We start from the raw sequence: 19,920 nt of genomic DNA, 5'->3' as shown, positions 1-19,920 counted from the left end.
AGGAGCAACCCTAGACCCCATAGCAACACCTGAAGTTTGTTGGAATGTAGAATTTTCAAATATAAAGAAATTATTCTCAAGAACTATACACATCAGGTCACAAATAGTACTGACCAAATTGTTGTTAAAATTTGTATAGCTACTCAAGAATTCTCTTAAATATTCCACCCCAATAGATTGATCAATACTTGTGTATAGAGACGTTACATCTAAGGATGCCAAATAAATACGCTTGCCATCTAATTTTAACTGACTAAGCAGTTCTAGTAAATGCCATGAGTCTCTGAGAAAAGATATTGTACTCTGGACAACTGGATTCAAATGTTTGTCCAACCAAATAGAAATAGTTTCAGTCTTGGAATAACCTGCCACTACTATTGGTCGAAAAGGTATTTTTTCACCTTGCTTATGCAATTTGGGAATGCCAAATAAAGTGGCCAAGTTAGGATATTCAACATACAAAAAATCTAAAGTTTCCCTATCAATGTTGCCTTGAGTAAAAAGATCAAGTAATGAAAGATCTATTTGTTGAAAACTTTGTGTGATAAATTCACTTGAAACCAACCTGTAACTACTAGAGTCACCTAATAACTCTTTCATACTGTTAACATAATCACTTGTGTTCATAATTACCACAGTACCCCCCTTATCAGCCATCATTACTCGCCATTCCTTCTTACTAGCCACTAACTTTAATGCTTGTGACTCTGACTCAGTTAAATTAGCGTCATAATGATGTGTCTGCTTATCCAATTTCCTAAAGTCATATTCACAAAGCTTACCAAATACAGATATAGTGGAATTTAAAAGGGGGTTGTAGGTACTTTTCTTCATATAACTGTTTTCACTGCTGACAACTTTAGTTACACCTTCAAAAATAAATTTCAAATTTAATTTACGTAGGTATAACTTTAAGTCAACTATTAATTTACTAGTGTTGACTTTGTTTGAGGGAACAAAGGAGAGGCCCTTCTCTAGTACAGAGTTTAACTCGCTAGGTAATCTTTCACCAGTTAGATTTAAAACTGAGATTTTTAGTTCTTTTTCCGATTCTTGCCCCTCCCTTTGTTTCTTGTTTGAATCCTTCCTGACCACCTTGGTGTTTTGACATTCCCTACTTTGTCTGTCAAAAAAGGACCTGAATGATACACAAATTTAGTTTTACCTAAATTTTTAGAAGATGTAGAAGAAGCAGAAGAAGAAGAAGAAGCTGCGGCATTAGAAACTACATGTGCAAATGTAGAATTAACATTACCAGTATCAACAGGCTCATTACATACATTATTGTTGTCTACAGCACCAATATTGTTAGAATTGTGATGTGAATTGTTCTCTACACAAAGCAAATCATCCTTATGATGATTTTGTTCCATACTGCCAGCAAATGTCTCTACTTCTTCCTTGTTGCCTTTTTTCTTTTTTATAGAATAGGCAACGTTGTTAGCATATGCAAGAGTATCTCTTCTAATTTTCTTCCGCTTTCGTTCAATGATAGAAGCGCGAAGCCTATCCACCTTGGCATTAATTCCAAAGTAAAGTGTAGAAACGCTATTAAAAGCTTCACAACTTCTAATATTTTTGTCCAACAATTCAACACGTTCCTTTAATGCAACTAATTCAGTTTTATAATGTTCAATTAAAGCACCCATGTATGCCAGACCAGCGTTGTTGAAAATCTCTACCAATTTCAGGTACAAACAGTCACCTTCGACTACACAATTGGGGAAATTAAAGTGTCGCAAACCTAATGGTACACATTTAGAATGCACACATTCTTCCAGGTAGAAAACCTCGTTCTGAAGCGATACACACTTCATACACGCTTTCTCCAACTGAAAAATGTCTCTTTTGCAAGTAGCAATTGAGTCAACAATTAGAGAATTCACATTCTCACTTACTTTGACTACATTGACAGTGTCTTCAGTACGTTGAAAAGGATTACCGAAATTTCGGAAAGTTTGTTGAAAAACCTTTTCGTTGTTAGCAATGTAATCCTTATTTTCGCCAGAACCGGGTGTAACCAAACCAGATGTCGAATCCTTACAAACTTGCTTGGACCCTCCCTCTGTGCGTAAAGTAGAAGAACCAGATCCACTACTCCTTGGGCTCTCAGAATGACGTGGTTTGCTGATAACAGTAGTACCGCCTTCTCCCATCTGTGGGTAAACAGATAAATTCAATAAAGACTTGACTGAGAGTCTACTCCAGCCCAACTCTTGACTTCAAAAGTTAAAACTCCATATTTTAAGGTCTTTGTGCTTGTAAAAAACATTTGATGTTTATAACATCATTAAGCCCAGGAGGCTCATCTGCTTTGAGCAAAATTTGCCACAAAGCTTCTTTGCATTCCAATTTGATTTTAAAATTCCCCATTAAATGTTTTTTACAAGCACAAAGACCTTAGAATATGGACAAATATGTATTATTTTGTTTAGTAGATTGTATATATTGTATTTACAAGTTTATTATTATTATTATTACATTTATTATTTGATTTTAAAGTATTAATTAGTGGTCAAGTGTTTTAGGTTTGTTATTGGACAACAGAGTCACATGGACATTTTGAAACACTACTTATATGTTCATTAGTTATTGACTGTTATTCTGATGAAGTTCATGTTGGATTAAATTGAACGAAACGCGTAAATATAATATTTTGGACTCTTCATTTGTCACTTTTTGCCTGGTTCTGACTTTGTGGTTTATCTAATATATATATATATATATATATATATATATATATATATATATATATACATATGGATCTAGGACGTTTGATTGAAAGATCAAATGTCCAAATCCATAACCACTGAACACACTTTAACGAAAGTGCTTTCATCGAAAAAGCGCTTTCATTAAAGTGTGTTAATAAAAAAACACACTACATTTATATCTCTGCAGGGGGGCCTCACACCCCCCTACTTTAATATTCTCCCTCCGAGACCACACTACAGTGGGGAAAAGGGAATTTTCCCTTATCTGCACCATAGTACGACCTCAAGAACAGGCATACTTATGCGAAAGTGCTTCTTCGGTGAAAAGCACTTTCCCATAAGTATGCTCACCGTAAATGGATTTGAACATTTGATCTTTCGATCAAATGTCCTAGATCCATTATATATGTGTATATATATATATATATATATATATATATATATATATATATATGTGTGTGTGTGTGTGTGTGTGTGTGTATATATGTATGTATGTGTGTAGAAAACCTTCTCAAGAGCCTTACCAATAATTAGAAAATTTGCAATGTTTATAATTGTCTAGGTCATCTATATCTACAATGGCCCTATCAGGAATAGAAGTAACAAGGCTTTCCTTTAACTCTGAAAAAAAGATTTCATTCAGAAGGGGTAGGCATGTTGATTTGCTAATAAAGTCAACCCAGCATCTCCAAGTATGATGTAACCAGCCTGGTAGACCATGCGTCTTGCATTCTGGAAATCAGAGTAAGAAAGTTATCATATCTGGGAATAGTAAATTCAAACAAAGTACATGACAGCAGTTTTCCCACAGGACATCAGAACATCCTTGGAATTTTGCCTGGACTGATGTCCAACCTAATCAAAATTTGCTTGAAAGTGCCAAACAGTAAAATCATACTCTTCAACCAAAAAAAGGCTTCAGATTGGCAAAATACTCTATAATGCTAAGCAAGCTACTACCTGGGGAAGCACTGGTGTTCTTCTTGCCACCATGGCAATCTCCCAGGACAAGATAAAGGACTCCTAGGAGACTGCTGCCAGATAAACTGAAAAATGTTTATCTAATGCAAGCCTGTCTTCAAGCAGACCAGTTTGTTGCCATTTGTATACCAGCCTTGATCATGTTCTTCTCAGTTCACAGGCCAGTTTGATGCCACCTGTGTTCTAGCCTTCATTTTGTATTCCTCATCCCACAGAACTCAAGATCATAGCATAGCTATGGTGGCCTGAGATGGGAAGGTATACATGATATGGGGTTACGAATTTGATAGGAGTGAAAGCTTTATTATAGATTTGAACTGCATCACCACGATCATTAGTAATGAACATCTGGAAATGCTTATGTAAAACAAAAGTCAGTAAGTCACAGATACCAAACATAGTGCTTTGATCCTTCAGAATCCAGTAAGGAGGTTTTCTGTGCCATGAAATCTGTTGTGTCAAATACAGTATCTCTCATATGCTGGGTTACGTGTTACTGTTATTGTCATTCTCCTTTGTTTCTTTCATAGTATTTGCTGTATTTTTTCTGGCTCCTGTTGCCTTTTATAAATTATTGAACCTTTGGAACTAAGCAAATGGAATGGTCTAATGACATCTACTTCCCTGACTATGACAGAATAAAACAGGGAAGAAACTGAGGCATGCAATAAAAAAGTTTATCTAATTGAATCCTACTACACCACTGGATCCTCTTCTCAAATGGACCTGTTAATAATTGCATGGCTAGAGAGAAAAGGGTTTAGGTGCATCATCTATATCCACAATGACTTCATCTTATGTCCTCTTATTACCTCCTATTACCTAATGCATTTGAATTGTCATACATGGAGGTAAATTTTATATGATGAAGGTATTTTGCTTCCTAACTTATTAATATATGCTTATTCTTCCCTGCGTTCATACAACACAAATTCATTGATATAATTACTTAGTGGAGAATTTGTTGAGAATCTGCTTCTATCTGACTATGTTCTTGTCCTATATTATCTCATAACTGAACTACAGTATTAGAGAAGTTAGACATATCTGTAAAACATGTTTTCTTATTTCTTTATGACACTTGTGATGTCCTCCCTCTGGGCCAGTAATCAAGGAGCCTGAACCCTCACCACTGACACTGGTAAGGAATGTTCAATTCAAATGAAGATAGATACACACAGTATTTCCAGATGCAGCTCTCTGCATCAAGACCAATTTCCCTTAAGAGTACACATGAAGCACACTCAGTCCGAGAGCTGGATTTCCCTCTCCCTCTCTGTCTCCAGGCCCCAAGTAAGACTCCCTACTGGCACAGCTGTAGAGTTGAGTCCTCAGCCGAGTGTCCAAACCAAGTCCTCCACCACTCTGTCTGTGAAACCAGTGCTCTGTGTCCCTGGTCCAAGTAGCTGACACACACACTGTTTGAGATTTGATTTGCTTACACATACACACACACACACACACACACACACACACACACACACACACACACACACACACACACACACACACACACACACTCACACACACACACATACCTGGGAAAGGCTGACACAGATTTACTAGCTATGACTCTGCCTAGACTATAAGGTAGTTACTGCCACCAGACACTTAAAAGCCAGCTTCTCTAAGACTCTTACAAGGGTACCCCATTATACTGAATGAAATTAATACTAATACAAATGGTAGTGTTTTACCAATGTGGCAAGGCTCTTAGGAATGGCCACAGTGTCACCAAATAGATAAAAGTACTCTCAAATGTTAAAATATTCTATAAAGGACCAGCCACAGTGAGAAGATTAAATATATTTAATAATAAATAATAAAATAACATGAACATACTAAATACCTATTTGCAATAAACACCAGAGTTTCAAGTCAAAGAAATATGAAAAATAACACAGATGAATAGATTCACAAAAACACAGAAAAACAGTATTCTACTAATTTCACTCTGTTTTCCTGACTGATCTAAAGAATTACTATTCCCTGGTTACTTACTAAAGCAAGGCAAGATGAAGTAGGTGAGTCATCCATCTATGTCAGGTTACAAAAACAGACTACTCTGAGACTTCAGTTTCATCTAGAACCGGTGCTAGTTGTTTGTTAACAGTGACTTTTTGACTGAACCCTAATGTATTTGTAAATGCTCAACTAATTCAGCGATTAGCACGCTGTTCTTGAAACAGCTGTTTTGGGGCTTGCTTAGTCGTTTAACTGAAACTGTACTAGTTGTTTTTAAACTGTAACTTTTCTACCTGAATCCTAATGCTAAGCAATTGCTCAACTAATACGGAGTTTTGCATGTGGATTCTTAAATTAGCTCTTTAGGGCTTGTCTTAGTCATACTAACTGAATCTGTGCTAGCTGTCTTTTAAACTGCTACTTTTTGCCTGAATCCTAATGTATTTTGTTCATACTAGAATTATAACTTAGTTATCTGTCTCAGACGCTTAATCTGAATGTGTGCTATGTTTACTATAAATGCTCAAACCATAATAGCATTGCACATGTGGAGCACCTACTCTTATTGTTTGAACATTATCATAGTCACTAGCCAAGATTCTTTCAATGCAACATGTCCCAGTTGCTTAACATTAGTCAACTAATTAATTATTGACTGCTCATTTCAATTAACACTGTGCACTAGGAACTGATTAATCAGAGTTTTACCTATATGTGCTTTGTTTTGTAATATTATGGTATTTGATAGAATTTAACTTAATTTTTTCTTAGCTGCTATATCCATTTCATTTTGCAAACTTAACTGTGTATGTTTAAAACTGTCTGTTTGTGAACTCTTGACTCTTGTACTGCCTGCTTCATTACATTTTTCTCTCTCCTTGCATGTTCCAGCTCGTGTTCCTGCCAATCCTGCTGTAACCTCCTGAATGTACCCTACCAGAAATCCATGCTAAGAACCCACAAACAAGGAAAATTTAAATCAAAAACGAAAATCCTATCTGCTCCCAGCAAGGAATTTCAGTGAAAGTACGTGTACTGCTTTAACCATCTTGCAATATTTAAAGGTAGTACATAATTTCTAGTAGGTTGCAGCGCGCTTCCCTGCCAGGTTAGCCAGCAGCCAAAACTTCCCCTTTTCTTGTCTCTTAAATAACCCTACTCTCCCTATTATATTTATACCCCTATCCTGACCTATGATAGCTCCCTCCTTCCCCAAACCTGATATTCCCCCACAGGGGACTTTGTTGCATCAAACTGACTGCCCACTAGGTGGCGCACCTCTACCTTCTTGCTGTCTCTACTACTTTACCCACTCTTTACCTTGTCTCACCTACACAGTTCCAAGACATCTCTTCCACTGCTCTTTCCCTCACTATTGTCCCAGGATTACCTACCCACATTTCACTCTACAAACACCCCATCTCTATCCCTCATAAAGCCTCTTACCTCCTTCTACTGTCTTTCATTAATATATATCTACCTACAACTCTACTTCTCTGTCAGTCTTTTAACTTCATACACATCACTACAAACTTACCTTCTGGCTCTCACTCTACTGATTGTTTTCCTCTCATTCTCCTTCCTTTGGCTCTTCCCACTCCATTCGCCCTGTGGGCTCACTCCGCTCCCCTACCCTGCCCCCAAATTCCACCCACCCCAGCACCTCTGCATTTATTCTTCACATACTCCTCCCACCCATATCAGTTAACCAATCATATTCCTCTTCTTATTACCCCTCCCTCCCATATCAATTAACTAATCATAGTCCTCTTATTACCCCTCCCACTCTTACTCCTCCCACTCCACTATACTACACACCTCTCTTCAATTAGTCGCTTTCTCTCCCCCTGTAAATCATTGTAACCACATCTACTTCTACAATTAATCTCTTTCTCTCCCCCTGTAAATCATTATCACTCCATCTACTTCTTTTGCTCTCCTCCTCAATCAGCCTGTTCACTTCCACTACATCTCTCCCTTCAATACCCCCATTCTAAACATGCCCTCCCAAATCCTATATACTATTGAGGTCCCTTGCTCCCTTCTTGTACTACTAATTCCTCTTTATTATGCTACTTACTCTTCCACAGCTCCCCCATGCCTACCTTCTACTCAAACTATCCCTTGCAATCACCTGCAACCACATCTATTCATGCACTTCCACAACATATATTCCTCTCTTATTCCTCCTAACCTACTGTACCTATTCCATCCCAAACACTTCTCCACCACAACAAAAACTTTCACTCATAAACTACTGCTAGCCTAAAACAACTTCCTACTACACAAACCTAAAGACTAAAAGCTATTCCCTGTAATGACCTAGACTTATCTGGAGATATCCATTCCAACCCTGGCCCTTGCCTCATTACTAACAACTCCTTCCCCCCACCCCCTACTTCTCCCACTACATACAACCCTTCCTCCCTCCCACTTCTTCTGCTTTCTCTCTTAACACTCTTAATTTCTTCACTATCAATGCCCAGGGCCTTAATAACAAAATACACCAAGTACAAGCTTGGATTAGCCACAACCAACCTGACATCTTAGCCATCTCTGAAACCTGGCTAAAACCCCATATTGCTGACTCTGAAATCTTACCTCCTGGTTTCCATATCCAGAGAAGTGACTGATTAAGTAAAAAAGGTGGAGGCTCTGCTCTAATCTACTCTAACCTTCTTTCCTTAATCCCTCTACAAATCCCAACTCCACAATTCAAAATTCTGAACTAACAGCTAGTATCCTACGATTAAATAAACATAAGAATATCTGCATTATCTCCCTATATATCTCCCCAGGCGACAACATCTCTACCCTTGAAAATATTCTTTACTGAGCCTCATCTGAAATAAAATTCGAAACCTACATTCTAGGAGATGTTAATATTAATTGGAATAAAATCAACTCGCCTTCCCCCTCCCTATTCATTAACCTCTACAACTTCACCCAAGTAATCCACTCAACCACTTGTCCTAACAAAAACCACCCCCAGGATCCATCATTGACTGTATCCTGGTCTCCCATCCAAACAAAATAATTCTCTCTGGCACTATCCCAGACACCTTTAGTGACCATCTCCCTGCTTTCATTAATCGCTCAGCTAACTCCACCCAATATCAACACCATTACATCCACACTCGTAATCTTAGCAACTTCAACCCCACAATTTTCTCAAACATTTTTAAACATATTAACTGGCAAATCCTAAATACTCTTCCCCTTGACAATGCTGTAGAACATTTTAACTCTGTCTTCCTAAATACTCTTAACTCCCTAGCCCCATTAAGAAACAAACGAGTCAAAGCTAATTCTGCTCCTTGGCTGTCCAAAGAAACAAAACAAATCATGCATCACAGGGACAAATCCTGGAAGCTTTACCAGAAAAATAAAATGTCTTCTACAATGCTCCAATACACCCAACTCCACAACCAAGTAAAAAAACTAATCACCTCGGACAAAAAAAACTACTACAATAAGCTTCAGTCCAACAATAATAAAAATTCAAAACAATTCTGGAAATCAGTTAATTCCCTACTCCATCCAGGGTCCAGGAATAATCCCTGCCCTGACCCTAGTATAACTGACATGGACCTGAGCTCTCACTTCAACACATTCTTTACAGAATCCATAGCTAAGCTAACCAAAACTTTCCAAAATAATAATCTGCCCAACTCTCTTTCCTCAACACTCAATGACCCTAATAACTGTATAATACTCTATCCTGGTTCTCCAGTTACCTAACAGACAGATCTCAAGCTGTCAGATGGAAGAACTGTACCTCCTCCTTCTTGCCAACACCCACCGGCGTTCCCCAGGGGTCCATCCTCGGACCCATGCTTTTCAACATCTTCATTAATAACCTTCACACTGTCATGCCTGGCACAACAGTTATCTAATACACTGATGACTCTACCTTAGTCTGTGCCGCCTCTAACCTTCCTGAACTACTGACTAAAACCCAAATAGCTTTTTCCACTACTGAGAACTGGATGCACCAAAACCATCTCTCTCTCAACTCTTAAATCTAAAATACCTCTTTTCCTCCCTCCAGGGCTTTCTCTTTTGACAAAAATGCTTTCAAAGTCCTAAGCCAAACCAACACTGCTATAGAAGTTGTCCCTTCTGCAAAACTCCTTGGCATTACCATAGATGAACACCTTAAATTCGATACCCACATACAACAAAACATAAAGAAAACCCACCAAAAGCTAGGTATGCTCAATAGGAATAACCACTTTCTCTCCAACTCCTCTAGGCATACCCTTAGCAACTACCTACCTTCTACCTTCTTTACTATATGGAGCCTCTCTTCTAACTAACCTGTCTTCTTCCAACACCTCAAAACTTGAAATTTGCTATAATAAGATCTCTAAATTTGCAACTAAATCCAAAACCTCTACTCACCACTGCCTTACCCTACAATCTCTGAACTAGCTAGAGCTCTCTAACCACCTAGACTATCTCCAACTAACCACCGCTCACACATTAATATTCCACCCAGATAAATTCCCAGCCTTAAACATCCTTCCCCCATATATCCCAAATAGATCTCTGAGATCTAAACACCAAAATTTAATCTTTATCCACAAACCCAAACGTCCTGCTGGCCATCTCCTTCTATCTTTCTCTCTAGGTAAGAAATGGAACTCTCTCCCTCCTTCACTTAGGACTATACCAAACTCAGAATCCTTCAAGACCCAACTTTTCTCATACCGGTCTTCCAAATGGAAATGTTCCTGATTTCACCCTACGTAAATTCAAGGGAATTTCCCCATTGAGCTCTCTATACTCCTTCTCCACTCTACCCTCAAACTATTATTTTCTATTCTCCAAAAACGAACTTAAGCTGACATTCACAGATTAAGTAATTTCTCTCTGTTGACTCCAAGTATGTAAATATTGTAAATATCAAGAAACCTCAGATCTTTATATTACAGACAGTTGAAACTTGCTGCACTGAATGGAAATACTTGTAATCTGTGTTCTCTATTATCTTTAATTGTGTCTTATGATGTACATTTTATACATTTGCATTTCCTGACTGTATGAATTTTATACATGTATTTCACTTTAACATTATGTAACCTTTATTGTATCACATTGCTTATGGAGCTTTTCTCCCTGGGCCTCCACTGAAAATGGACATGTTCTGGCCCAGTGGACTTCCCCGGTAATCAAACTGAAAATAAATAAATAAAAAATAAATAGTATTAAAACATAATTTTTTCTGCTGGATTACAGAATGACATCACATACATCTGGTTATCTGAATTTTGGTTCCCATACTATTGCCTTTACTAGAGGTTGCCAGGATTTAGCACAAATGTGTTACCTTACACACCAGAGCTTTGCTAAGATCTGTTGCAGTTTCTGGAAGTCATAAAACAATTTCAAACTTCCACCCTTCCAGAGTAGCAATTAGTTCACTGCCAAAGGCAATACAGAAGGCTTCCTAGTATAGACCTTTTGTCTCTGGCAGCATTGAGAACTGTAAGATACAAACTTTATGGCCTAACTTAAGTAATTTGATTTTAGGATATTTTCTAAAAGTTAGATGGGACTAAGCTTAACCTCTTCTCTTCCAGTATCCTCTGTTACAATATTACTTTCAACAGTTATAAGACAGTCTGACATGCAGATGTATTTCTTTCTTCTGTCCAGCAGGACACACCGTTGGTATATTTTTAACAGAAGCAGCTATACAACTACATTTTTCAACACAAGCATCTATACAAATCAGTTTAATATACAAATGACATATAATTCTTTACAATACACCAGCTAGATATGCAGGCATATGTTACACATCTACTGCTCTACATCTCCTGGCATAGCAGGCAATAACTCACCTCATCACATCTCTCCCCCCTTTGAAGACTCATGCTAGTTTCTCAAGTGACCCTGGAGAAACATTGCTTGAGAAGAATTTGTCTTGAGCACTCATCTGCATTGACATTGCTGACCACAATACTGTGCTGCACTGTCATGCCATATGCCTGAAACCCTATGCTTCACCTTAATAACTTGGCATTTTGCTGGCTGGCTTGATATAGCCACGTTAAGGAATTGTGATCTGTAACTACAATAAATTTACTTCCATATAGATAGGGTTGAAGTTTCTGAAGTGCCCATACTTTAGCTAGACATTCTTTTTCTACAGCAGCTGCATAACATTCCTCTCTGGGTTGGAGTCTACAGCTGAGACATACAATTGGGCCCTCTTCTCCCTTTGAATGAACATGGCTGACTGTAGCCCTCATCCTATGGTTCGAAGCTTCCACATGCACAGCTAATTCTTTGCTGTAGTCTGGACTGGCTAACACAGAGGGTCCTCCCAAAGCCCCTTTAAGCTTTTGGAATCCCTGCTCACAGGCTGGGATCCACACTACCTTGTCTGGCCTGATTTTCTTGTCCAGTCTGTGAGGGGAAAAGCTATTGTACTATGTACTATAATTGGGAACAGATTTTCTATAGTACCCACTGTCCCCAAGAATGCTTTCACCTGTGTTTTGGTAACAGGGGCAGATCATTCCTGAATAGCTTCCACTTTGGCCTGATCTTACCACTTCCCACTCTATATCCCAGGTAGGAGACCTCTACCATACTCACCTGAGACTTACTGGGCTGAATGGTCAACCCTGCCCTTTGCAGTCTGTCCAGTGCCTCCCTAACATGCCGAATGTGCTCGTGCCAGGAATGGCTGTAAATGGCAATATCATCCAGGTAAGCAAGGGCATAATTTCCTGTTCCTGCTAGGATATGATCTACCAGCCTCTGAAAGGTCACTGAGGCATGTTTTTATCCCAAAGGGCATCTTTGTGAGCTTGTATAATCTGAAAGGAGTCACAAAGGCTGACCTCTCTGTAGTGGTGGGAGTTAAGGGCACCTGCCAGTGACCCTTAGTCAGATCAGTATTGGTCAGATACTTAGCTCCACTCAGCTGCTCTAAGGCTTCATCTGTCCTAGGCATGGGGTAAGCATCTGACTCTGAGCGACTATTTAATTTTCTGTAATCCACACAGAACCTCATGCTGCCAACTTTCTTTGGTGCCAGCACCACTGGGGAGGTCCAGGGATTGCTGGACTCCTGGATTACCCCCAGTTCTAACATTTCCTGTATCTCCACCCTCAGAGTCTGTCTGACTTGCTCAGTCACCCAGTAAGGGGCCAGCTTGATAGGCATTAGGGGTCTTGTATCCAGATTGTGCTGCACCAGGTGGGTACACTCAGTTTTCTTAGTGAACATGTCCCCTGACTCCTGTAACACTTCTCAGATTTCTTGAACCTGGGTAGGGGATAGCTGCTGGGACATTGCTACTCCTTCCAGTGAGGTGTCAGTCCGAGCCTCACTGAGGAGATCATTCACCAGATCCCCCTCAGACTCCTCCTGCCATCCACTGCAAGTACTCAGCACCAGGGTCTCCCTATCATGGTAAGGCTTCATCATGTTAACATGGTACAGTTAGTGACCCTGCCTCTTACCTAGCAGTTCTACCATGTAGTTAACATTACTGACTTTCCTTACCACTTTGAAGGGCCCTCCCAAGCTGCCTGCAGCTTATTATGTCTGACAGGAATGAGAACCATAATCTGCTATCCCGCAGCATACTCTTGGGCATGAGTATTCCTGTCATGCCAGGCAGCTTTACGAATACATTTTTCACCACAAGCATCTGTACAAATCAGTTTGATATACAAATGACATATAATTTTTTGCAAAACTCCAGCTAGCTATGCTGGCATATGTTACATATCCACTGCCTTACTTCTCCTGGCATAGCTAGCAATACCTGACATAGTCAAACCACTTACTGCATAACCCAGTATCTAACCTTGTCATAGCCTAGCCAGACATACTTAGGATTGCTACACATACTGAATAAGCTAAAACGGTTAGAGAATTCATCAATGATACAACATATGACTGCTTGTTTGAGCTTTCAACATAAATGTGTGATGGTGACATTATATTTCTGATGGGTTATTATAGGCTACACAGAATCAGTATAATGTGTATGAAGGATACCCCATCAGGGGTCTATATTTTGGGATTGAAAAATCTCTTCTTTGAATGCATAATGATCGACACATACATACAGTGAATGCTGTAAACTGTGAAGAGCCACGTCCTCGAGTTTTTTCCTCTAGAAAAAATTCAGTTGGCCGTTATCGAGAGCTGCCCTTTTCTTCAATGTACAGCGATCTCGGAGTTGATATATTTAGGTGGGGGGATGTGGGGGGGTGAAGCCCCCACTTAATTAGTGTTTTAAAGTTTGATTTTTATTTTATGACCACGTGAAGTTTTTCCAGAGGAAAAGATTTGAGGACGTGGCCATTCGCGATTTACAGCATTCACTATACATGTGCTGATTATTATGTGTTTGAAGAAGAGATTCTTCAATCACATAATATAGACTCCCCCCATCAGTACCTAAGCTGAAAAGTTCCTTACTGGCCGAAGGCAGTTAGTGTTACAGTTTAAGTCATTAGAGGGCTGAAACGTTGCCTGGGATGGATCAAGAAAAAGGATGGGATAGCAGTATAACAAAGGGTTACAACAGCAGGCTATCTGCAATATTTCAGAAGACTTAAAAGAGGTAGGTCTTTGGTATATTTCTAGGTCTGTTTGTATGAACATAACAGCACTGTCTGACTGTGTTCCTAGTAGCATCAGGGTAAATGGCACTAGAGCAGTATATACTGCTGATATATAACAATAATTCTTGTTTATACAGAGGGACTTTAGTGTAGTATAGAATTCTATGTGTGTGCATATGTGTGTGCACATATTCATGCTGCATGTGTGTGGGATTGTGTGTGTTTGTGTGTGTGTGTGTGTGTGTGTGTGTGTGTGTGTGTGTGTGTGTGTGTGTGTGTGTGTGTGTGTGTGTGTGTGTGTGTGTGTGTGTGTGTGTGCATGAGCGTATTCATGCTGCATGTGTGTGGGACTGTTTGTGTGTGTGTGTGTGTGTGTGTGTGTGTGTGTGTGTGTGTGTGTGTGTGTGTGTGTGTGTGTGGGTGTGTGTGGGTGTCAGAGAGTGTATTCATGCTGCATGTGTGTAGGATTGTGTATGTGTGCATTTATGAATGCGTGCTTAAGTGTGCTGTGTTTTTCAGTGCGTATATTTAACACATGAGTGTGCATGGTGGGCTGCTATATGCAAACACCAGTTAGGACATAGTCTGACTGGTTAGCAGCAATGGAAATAACAGAAGGGAACTGCTACTTATGCAATGACCTCTCAGAAATTACCACCACCACTGGATAGCTGCGTTATGTTTTTAATTGATCTTAGGGGGTATATCTGTTTTTCACTTTTACTGCAGGCTGATCTTTAGGCAATATAATGCTGTGCATTTTATGACCACTCCTGGATTCTAACTACCAGGAAAATCTGCACAAAAAACTCAGTAAAGAATTGTGCAGTTACTATAGCAACAGTGTTCTAAAAAGAAAAACATTCATATTTCTGTCTACATGTCTTCTCTTGGATGACCATTTCAATATGTAGCATTATAAGAAACACTCCCTTTTATATGGTGCACAGTAAAAAAGCATCCAGTTAATTTTCTATCTTTATTTTTAGAAGCTATAGCAGCAGGGGCTTGGGTGACTTTTGGTTTGTTTTTGATTTTACTTGTTCCTTTTAGATAAGGTCAGATTTACAATGGGCTATAACTAGTTTATATTTGGATAATAACTAAGTTTCATTGAATTAATAATCTTAATACACAAATCTTTCTGTCAATTGAAAAACAAATTAATACCAGTTGACTTGTTCTGTATTCTGTCTGAGGAAGAAGAAACCTTCAGTCATTGCATTACAAAATTAAGTCATCATCTAGTAATGCTGATTTTGAAAATGCATATACAAAATTGACTAAATGGGGCGGCAATTCATATATAGTCTAATTTGTTACAGACATGTATAAAACATTACATCAAGGCAGGATTCTGCCAACCATAATGTCAAATGTGAAGGTGTATACAAAAGAATGAAACAGCTTGCTAGCTGCTTAATGAGCCATGCTCACATATCAGAAATACCTCACTGTCTTCATCCTTGCTGTTCTTTGTATTTAATGGGTGTATAGTAGGAATTTTCCTACAGGAAGCATATAAGGTACACGATATGGGGGAGGAATGTGTGCACTAGGCAGGGTGATGACTTGCTTTTGCTGTATAAAGCAGCAAGGAATAAAATGTATTGTCTAGGAATATGGCTTGTGCAACTAGCTATGGGAATTCAGCTGTGGCATGCAGTAGACAGACTTGCTTCTAAATATGTAGCTTGTGAGACAATGATACTTTAATGCACTTTTACTGCTTTTTATAGTCTCCTGTTTTTGATTTGGCAATCTCTCTTACAACATGTCCACTGCTATCCTTAGTTTTGTAACCCATCCCCTTTACTTAATGTGCCACATCATACTACTGACACAAATTGTATGGTGATTGGTGCACAGTTCAGTTATGTACATTATTGTACTTTCTTTGAGCTGTATAAATGTCAAAAATGGAGAAAAAAACTTTATTATGTAATGCTATTTGTAGTCTTTTTGACACTGTGCCCTTGATATTTATGTGACCCTGATATTTACCACTATACTGTCACACTGACTTTGTGCAAAACATTCATGGCAGAAACTGCTGGTGTGTACTCACAAGCCACTCCAGTGAATATATTTTTTTGTTTTTGTCTTTTTTTTGTCAGTAAGGATATGATTTGAATTTGCAGTGTTTTATCTTCATATTACCAGTATTTATACAAGCTCAAACTGTGAAACTAGGAAATGTGGAATCTGCTTTCTTTGAAGCCTGTCCACTAGTTGAAATAACGTGTACAGTTTAAAGATGGTCAAAATTAATTTTCAGTAAAATCTATCCTATCCTATCCTATCTATCCTATCCTATCTATGCTATCCTAGCTATCTATCCATCGTCACTGGCTTCAGCCCTTGCCAGCATCTATACTCCTGGTCTCCAGAAACTTTACCTGGTAGGTCCCTAGTGTTACTTGCACCAGGAGGGTTCCTCTACTGAATAATCAGCTGAACATGGTGTCCCCCTAACTCTATGCACAGGCTAGTGAGGCTAATATCCCTGCCAAGGAAGTAGAGTGAGGTGAGGCATCAGAACTTTGTCCTCCACTCAACATGGCCCCTATCTCCAAGTTAGGCACTCTCATTCACACTTCCAGCACCATCAGAAACCTGAGCCATTTATCTAACTTGGGGCACCTGGGTTATATTGAGGCCTTTATCTTTCTATGCCTCTACTTTGGCTAATAGTTAATCATTAGTCTTAAAACAGCCATAATGTACTACAAAGGCCATCATTAATATTTGTAGAATGTTTTTATTATTCCACTGGGTTAGCTTGAAACTTAACTCATTCCCCTCCAGTACAGCTCTTTTGAGCGTGTACTGTTAACTTCCAGTGGGATTGGCTTGAGTCTTTAAAAAAATGCAGTTATCACCCTACAGTTCAAACAAATATTCATATCGCTGGAACATTAAGTATTACTAGAAAACTGTAAATGGCAAACTAGTCAGGATAAATTAATCTTTACATTAGTGGCATTCATTCAGTTTGATGCTTTAAACTGGATTTTATAAGCCAAAATAAAGGCAGTGAATAATAATTTTGTAATTTTGTATAAACAGCTAATGATATCTCAGTAACCATTCAAGCAAGGCACATACTGCCAGCAGGATTTATTTCATATAGCTGTGAATTTTCATATGAGGCCATACAGTTCTGTCTGTGTTACCTGAATGTTGCGATATTAGAGAAATATGAAAATTATTACAATACAAATAAACTATACAAATAATATTCAATATCTCTTTAGCTGAATTAGACAGAGGTCAAATACCAATGCAGTTGTGTTTGCCATCATGTATGCTTTACAATGACATCTTCTGATACGTTGTATATAGCATGGTTTTGGAATTGTTAATGTATATATGAACACGCAATATTTGACATCTAGAGGCGTCAGTAGGAGGTAACTGGAGAAACAGCTGGAGGCACACTCGGTTGTAATGAGTTAAGGCACACACATCATAATTATCTTCTTAAAAATAATAATGGGAAAATGAATTCTAGCTAGTTTGCTTGGAGGTGGATTTATAAACAAGAAAAGTGTTATTTAAATGGCAAGGTTAGTATAAACAAATTGTTTTTTTTTTAACTTACCTGAGTAAGTCCATTGAACAGTAGTGCCCTTTTTCAAGGTGACCCAAGACACTGTTTAGTTAAGTCACTTGCTCAGAATCCCAAAGTAAGCAAATAGAAGTGGAAGGAATGAAAGTCTGTACCCTTTAGTTACAGGTAGCTACCAAGGTATATGTAACTATGGCCCCGCTGACTTTTCCAAAAGGCTTTTGAAGAGCTCTATCAATAAGAATCAGATCTGGGCACAGCTCATCTTATTTTATGCAATGATCATTATTCCTCTGCACTTGCATTTATCATTACATACATGGATCAACTTTGTCCTTGCAATAATGTTCTCAAATAAGCTTTACTCTATCTGTGTCCTGTAATAATGTAAATGTTACTCTATTGTATATACTGTATGTAAACTTTTACTCCTTTGCACATATTGTGGAGTTTTTCTCCCAAGGCCTCTGTTGAAAATGGGCTCACATCCCATTGGACTTTCCCAGCAAACAAATGAAAAATAAAATAAATAAAATAAACAAACTGCAAGACTAAAGATTTGAATAAAATATTCTTTTGTGATAAATTTTGTTTTGTTTGTCTTTTCCTTAGATGAGTGCATGATAAAAAGATTACCACATTTTGGTTAATATTATGAGAAGATTTTCATATCATAAAAAAGCTCACAGGTTTGTTATAGAGAAAACTACAGAGACAAATAAACTTAAAGGAATCATAATAGAAAATATGTTGATGAAGATTTATTCTCTATTACTTGCCAGCAGTTTGTCTATATGGGGAATGCATACATTTCAAATGTTTTTAAAGGTACTGGCAGTTTTTTTTAATGAAATATGTTTCTGCATTTTCTCCGATTTAGACATCATAAAATACTAGAATGCAGATGTGTACTTTGCCAAAAGGTAATTATAAAAGATCAAATGGACTTTTAATCAATTACTGCAAGCTGACTTTTAAAAGGAAGTGTTTATAAAATACATTTTTAATCTTTTCTTTCTGTCATTTGCTGGATAATCTTTGCACCCCTTCTCCAAACATCCTACTGAGCCATGCATTCCCCTGAAAGGTGAGAGTCACGCACTCATTCCCAGAGAACACCAACAGTCTTATAGCCCATTCATTATATGAGCTGAGTGAGAACCTGTGGTGCATTTGTCCTCTCAAAGTAACAGATTGGTTTAGGGATGGGCAGTCATGCTTGTGATATTGGATACTACCTAACAATGTCCTCCAACAGCTGTCAATGTGGTGCGTAATGCAGCTGCTTAACAAGATACATTTTCAAACTTTTGAAGTTCAAAATGCTACTGTCAGGGTACAGCAATAGGCTTTGACTCTGAAATATACCATTCCTTAATATTTACTAAACTACAGCAGGCTATTATTTGCACAGAGTGTAGGTACAGAAGTCTTACCAACAAAGAAGTCTCTATTTATGTTAATATACTATTCCTGCATTTCTAAGCCTTCCTTCTGAACTGACAGAAGTGAGGAAATGGATACTGTCTCAGGAGATGCTAGCATTCTTCTATTTTTATTACTTCATAAGTATCTACTAATACTTGTTTGCTTGTTTGTTTATTTGTTTGTTGTATTTTGCTCAGTAGGAGATTTGCAATGCGTGCATTGCTTTTAGGGAGATTTATGATGACATTTGTTTTAATAGGGCAAATGTAGCCAGGACACTGAGAAAAATCCCCAGGTCAGTGGAGGCAAACAGTGCTGTCTCTTTAAAAAGGGCAGGTTTCTAATAACAGTGTGTATGCAAGAACAGTTAATGATGTGTGCTTTGATAACTTCAGAAACACTATGGTACAAAGGATAATATTGTAGCATTCACAGTGAGTTATATAGAAGCAGTTAATGGTATTATATCATAAACCAGGGGTGACCACGGTGGTGCAGCGGTTAGCATTGTTGCCTCACAGCTAGAGGCTCTCGGTTCGATTTTCAGCTGGGGTACCTTCTGTGTGGAGTCTGCATGTCCTCCCGGCAGTCATGTGGGTTTTCTCCGGGTGCTCTAGTTTCCTCCCACATTCCAAAGACATGCAGTAGGTGGACTGGACACTA

Source organism: Protopterus annectens, chromosome 8.part0 (genome assembly GCF_019279795.1).
Source record: "Protopterus annectens isolate FY-2018-M chromosome 8.part0, PAN1.0, whole genome shotgun sequence".
Classification (NCBI taxonomy): domain Eukaryota; kingdom Metazoa; phylum Chordata; order Ceratodontiformes; family Protopteridae; genus Protopterus; species Protopterus annectens.
The sequence above is the reverse complement of the archived record's forward strand: the minus strand, read 5'-3'. Positions refer to the sequence as shown.